This window comes from Geotrypetes seraphini, chromosome 5 (assembly GCF_902459505.1).
Source record: "Geotrypetes seraphini chromosome 5, aGeoSer1.1, whole genome shotgun sequence".
Lineage (NCBI taxonomy): Eukaryota > Metazoa > Chordata > Amphibia > Gymnophiona > Dermophiidae > Geotrypetes > Geotrypetes seraphini.
The window spans coordinates 28149223-28155222 of NC_047088.1; positions in this window are offsets into that span (position 1 = coordinate 28149223).

Here is a 6000-nt window from a genome sequence, read left to right on the forward strand (position 1 = left end):
ATTGCTCTAAGTCTAATAGATGCTGGCATTGTAAAATTGAAGTTGGAACTTTAGACCATCTTTTATTCTATTGTCCATGTATTCAGGCATTTTGGTTGTCAATTTGGGATCAAGTTAACCTAATGATGGAAAGTCATGTGGCATTGTCCTATGACATAGTGGTTTTTGGAATGTGTATGAGGGCCAAATATCTGCAGCAAACAATAAATTACTGATGATTCTTACTGGTGTGGGAATTCAGCAAATAATGGCTAATTGGAAAGACTGTTCTAGACTGAATTGTAGTTTCTGGTGGAACTCAGTATGTAATATGTATAAGATGGAAAGACTAATTGCAGTACAGAAGGGTCATTTTAAAAGATTTCAGGAGGTGTGGAGGCCATTAATTGAATATTATAATGATTAAGGTTTATTCTTTATCCTTATGGGATAATTTGGAGAAATGGGGGGGAGGGGGGATAGGAAATTTTAATTAAATAGCGGTATATTTTAACTGATTAATGCATATAAGAAATATGGTATATATGTATGAACAGAAAAGGAAAGAGGGTAAATTTATTTGAAAATATTGTTAGGAAATTTTAGGGGATATATGTAATATAATGAGTTATATTTATTGTGCATTTATTTATATAATACAATGAACAAAGAGTTTGAGGAAGAAAGGGTGGGGGGAGGGATAGGTTAATGTAAGATTAATTGTAATATAGAAGAGAGATGTCGACATTGAAAAAGGAGATAGGTTGGACCAAAATGGCGGTGATGTAGAGGAGCTGCGAGAGACGCTCTCAACAAGTTCCTAATCTGCGTTTTTCAAATACCTTATACGGATGCCTCCTAAGAGGAAAGGGGTGCTTAGGGCTTCTGCCTCGTCGGCCCTGATGTCCACCCCGACTCAGCAGACGATGGACCGTTTCTTCGCGCCTTCTCCGGCGCTCACACAGGCTGGAGTGGAGAGCTCGGCGTTGGGCGGTGACGGGAGGGAGTCACTGGCCCTTTCGGGCATTGAAACATCGTTGTCTCCTTCAGCTCCCACGACGCCTCCGTGTCCGGCTACAGCCGTAACGCTGTGGCGAGAGACACACGCTTCCGGAAGTGAAAGCGTGGGGTCTCCCGGCGAGGGCTCAGCGTTGTCGGCGGGACGGCAGATGGAATCAACAGCAGAGAGAGGGGATTTTTCCCTCTCTCAAACGGAGGTTTCTTTGAACAGCATCTGGCAATTGTTGCAGAGGATGGAAGGGAAAATTGAAAAATCAACTGATGAGGTAACAAAATTAAATAAAAAACTGGAAATTTTGACTGGGTCAGTTGAATCTATGAAAATGGAATTTACAGGCCAAGCCAAGCAAATGCAGGGGGATATACAACAATTGCAACAATTCAAATTGGCTTCAATTAAAGATAGCTCTATCATTCATAAGAAACTAGAACAATTTGAAAATTTTAACAGGCGTTTGAACCTCCGCTTTCTAAATTTTCCTCAAATTTCAGGAATGTTACCTATTGATTTGCTGAAAAGATACCTCATTGAGAATTTGGAAATTTCTTCAAATTGTATTCCTCCAATTAATAAAATTTATTATTTACCAAATAAAAAGATGCCTGATGGAAATGGAAAAGGAAAGGTAAATGAAGATGGGAATGAGATTTGGAAAGTAAGAGAAGGAGAGACAAATGTGATAGATTTTGCAAATGTGACGGCTTTATTGGAACAAACGATAACATCTGAAATGGACAGAGCAACATTACTAGTATCATTTGTCTTTGAACAGGATGTGAATATGATTATGAAATTGTTTTTCAAAAATTCCCAAAAATTATTTGGGGGACGGAAAATATGGATATATCCTGATGTAGCTAAGACTACACAAGAACGGAGGAAAGATTTTCTTGCAATGCGACAACAGACTATAAATATTGGAGCAACATTTTTATTGGTGTATCCCTGCAAATGCCTGGTTAGGTACTTAGGTGTTAAATATGTTTTTTTCTCTCCTAACCATCTGAAGGAATTTCTAGATGTTAAGCAGATCATCAAGGATTAAGGATTAAGGGATAATAATAATTGGGCGCTAGATACATTATGCCTTTCTTTTTTGTATTATTCCTTTAAATTTCTCTCTAATTTTAGTTTTGGTCAACCCCTGTTTATTGTGGTCTAAGAAGGGGTTTATTATCATCATTATGATGATTGTGGCAAAAGTATTATTGCGTTAAAATTTTCTTTCCTGTATTCAATGTACAAGAATTAATTCTTGTAAAATAAGATTGTATAATTATAAATAAAAATTACAAAAAAAAAAAGAAGAGAGATGTCTAGATATGTATATGTTTGGATAGATTATTTTGTGGATATGGAGAGGGATGGGAGGTGGGTGAGGGGAATTAAAATATGTATAATAATGCTGTTTAAGAATGTCAAGTGAGTTATGTGAATCATTTGTAATAATATTGTACACTTGTTGAAAGAAATAAAATGAATAAAGATTAAAAAAAAAACAAAAAAAAAAACATCTATGGCTAGATTTTCAAGTCAGTTTGATGTCTAATTTTGTCTTACCAGCCTTTTAAAGTGAACCACCATTCCATTTTATAAAAAATGAACAAAATTGAGTATCACACCATGATAAAATTCCTCCATTTGAAGGGAAAATCATCTACTAAAATTAAATCCTGAGTTAAGATGCAATGTATGGTGATACATCTCCATTTTCAATGATGAAGGTGTGGGCTGCTGAGTTTAAATGTGGCTGGATAAGCATTATTGATGAAGAATGCTCCGGTTGTCCAAAAACAGCAAAGAACGATGAAATTGTTGATAAAGTTAAATGCATTGTGATAGAAGATTGCCAATTGATCCCAAGTTAACAAAGACTGCTGGCATTTCATTAGAACATGTACACATCGTCCTACATGAATATTTAGGCATGAGGAAGTTGAGTGCATGATGGGTGCTGCGCTTGCTAACTATTGACCAAAAATGAGTTTAAATGGACATTTTGAATAACCCCCCCAAAAAAAACAACAACCCCAAAACCAGTCCAAACAATGGACTACAAGAGATGAACAGACTCCCTAGAAAGCAAAAATTGCTTCGTCAGCTGGGAAAGTAATAGTGACCTTTTTTGGCATTTCCACGGGATATTTTTTATTGACTATCTGGAAAACGGAAAAACCGTTAAAGGCGAATACTTGCTGGATTATTGCAGTGTCTAAGCACCAAAATCAAGATGAAACCCTCATCTGATCAAGAAAGCTCTCTTCCACCAGGACAATGCAATGGCTCACACATCAACAACTGTGATGGTAAAATTGCATGAATTGTGCTTTAAAATTAATTCCCCATCCATCATACTCTCCGGATTTGGCCCTGTGCAACTTCTGTTTCCGAACCTGAAAAAATGGCTGTCTGGGAATAAATTTTCTTTGGATTCTGTGGTCATAGATGATGTAAATAGCTATTTTTCCAGTTTAGACATTTCATATTTTACTGAAGTAAAGAAAGGTTTGGAAAAACATTGGAGCAAATGTATTGAGTTAAAAGGAGACCATTGAAAATAAATTTAATTTCCTCCCCTAAAATATATTTTCTTGATTAAGCCGGAAACTCTTCAGTTGACCCTCATAGTTACCTGCAAGTATTGCATAAGCTTGACCTGTGCATTGTGACACATATCTGCTCAGGATCGAGTACATCTATTAGCTGATAGTTGTAAACCAGCACTAATCAGAACCTAGAAACAAAATACTATTATATACTGTACATAACCATTTGAGAAGATTGTATCCTATGAGGTAGAAAACATCCAGCAGTACTGGGAGAGAGTTCTCCATGCCCTTTCCTCTCCCCCTCACCCCATCCACACCAAGGCATCATGACCACCTTCCCTCCCCTGGCTTCCTTCCTTTCCCCTCTCTGAAATACTTCCAAATGACAAGAGGAATTAATATCAGGGAGTAAGAAGTGCTTCTTGCCCATCTCCTCTGCTGACTTTTCTCTGAAATCAAAACTATGCAGTGCTCCAGTCTCATCAGCTCAGAGGTAGACTATTAAACTACCCTCAGGAACCTCTCTAAATATAGATAAAACCTCCAAGGTCTCCAACCTAAGACAAAAAAACCTTCTATAGCATGAGACAACTAAGACTAATCAGATCCTTCTTCCATAATCATCACTTTGCCATACTGACATGGATGCTTGTTATCCCAATTAGACTACTGTAACTCTCTCTATGCTGCAATTAACTCTATACAATAACCTCATGTACAAACTACAACTGATACAAAAATAAAGCAATGAGACTAATATTCAAATTGATTCCATCTCACCTTACAACAATAGACTGCACTGACTATTAACATTCACATCACCTTCAAACTATTGTACAATGTTCCATATCTTACGTGTATATGCGAACTCCACAGAGCCACTTATAAACCTTTTCATCCACTCCTGGTCAATATCAGCCAGAAAACTTAAAACATTTCAATTGATCCTTCCCTCTCCCAAAGGTGTAAAATACAAGCACATATTTAACTCACTACTCACCTACCTCAGCATCCAGACTTGGAACAATTTTCCAGTTATCAAGACAGAACCTACCCACCCAGTTTTTTTTAAAAACCTGAAGACTTTCCTTTTTGAGAGCATATACTTCATCAAGACTTAGCAACTTACACAGCATTTCACCCTTCAAAAAAACCACAAGAGCTCCCTCCCCAAACTCAACATAATCATACAAATCTACTTGTATCTAACTCAACTGTATTGTACTTCAAACTGCTGTACTGTAATTCTAATGACAGCTTAATGTTCACCTCTATTGAATAATTACTACCCATATTATCTCATATCTCTCGTAACTACCTCATAGTATCCCTGCTTATTTTCATTGCTGTAACTCCTAAACATAATGTAAACTTCTTGATTTTAAGTCGTTTTGAACCTAGATAAGCATAGAGTGACCCAGAAATTGAAGATTAGATTACACTTCAGAGAAAAGCAAATAGTGGCACCAGGTAAAATGTGCTATTCACCGACTCCTACCAGCTGGAGGAGATAGCATAAGGAAGACCAGGAGAATGGCCACACCACAGGGGTCTTAGGGTCCATATTAGAAAATGACATGAGGAAGGGTAAACCACAGTAAATCCGCAGTAAAAAAAAAAAACACAAAAAAAAAAACCAAGTTTTTTACCGTAAATGGTTTATGGTTTATTTATAATCCGACTTGTGGGAGCAAAGCCTTGCCTTTCTGGGAGAGGGGCACCACACTTACCACTCTCCAAGTCTTCTGTCCTCCCTTCCTCCCTCTGTGCCTGCTGCCACGCATACCTTCCAGAGCCAGCTGATCCACAGGCCTGTTTGTGGCCTTCCCTCTGCCAGGTCCTGTCCTTATGATGCAACTTCCTTCAGGAGTCTGACTACATCCAGATGAGCTGCCAGCGAACCCTTTCCCACTTGAGCTCTAAAAGCTCAAAAGACCTGCGACTTGTACTTTAAGGGAGCTAACCGACAATCCCTCGTCAGAGCAGATCAGAAAACACCTTCTAAGTTTGCTTGCAGAAGGAAAAAAACTGAAGGTGGCAGTACAGTCCACTGAGGAGGCGAAGCTGAAAGATGCGATTGACATCCTTCTGCAACAGTTCGCAGAAAGTGGTATTCACCTATAGTCTGGATTCCTTTGCTCAACAAATTTAAATTAATCCATTTGAAACAATATTACATTTATTAATTCACCTTATACAGAGTACAACATTTTGAAAAACAGCCTCCTCTATTATTTTCAAATAATTTCCTGTGCATGAAGGGACAAAAAAGAACTAGTAGGAGAAAAAGCATGGACTTAGTAGTGTAAACCTTTCAATTTGGATGGCTATATGGACAGAAGATGTCAACTGCTTTTTAAACAGAATACCAGAAAGAGCTGATGTGATCCTCTTTCCTAAGCTAACTTGACTCCAAACCCACATGCCTCCTAAAATCACATACAAGTCACA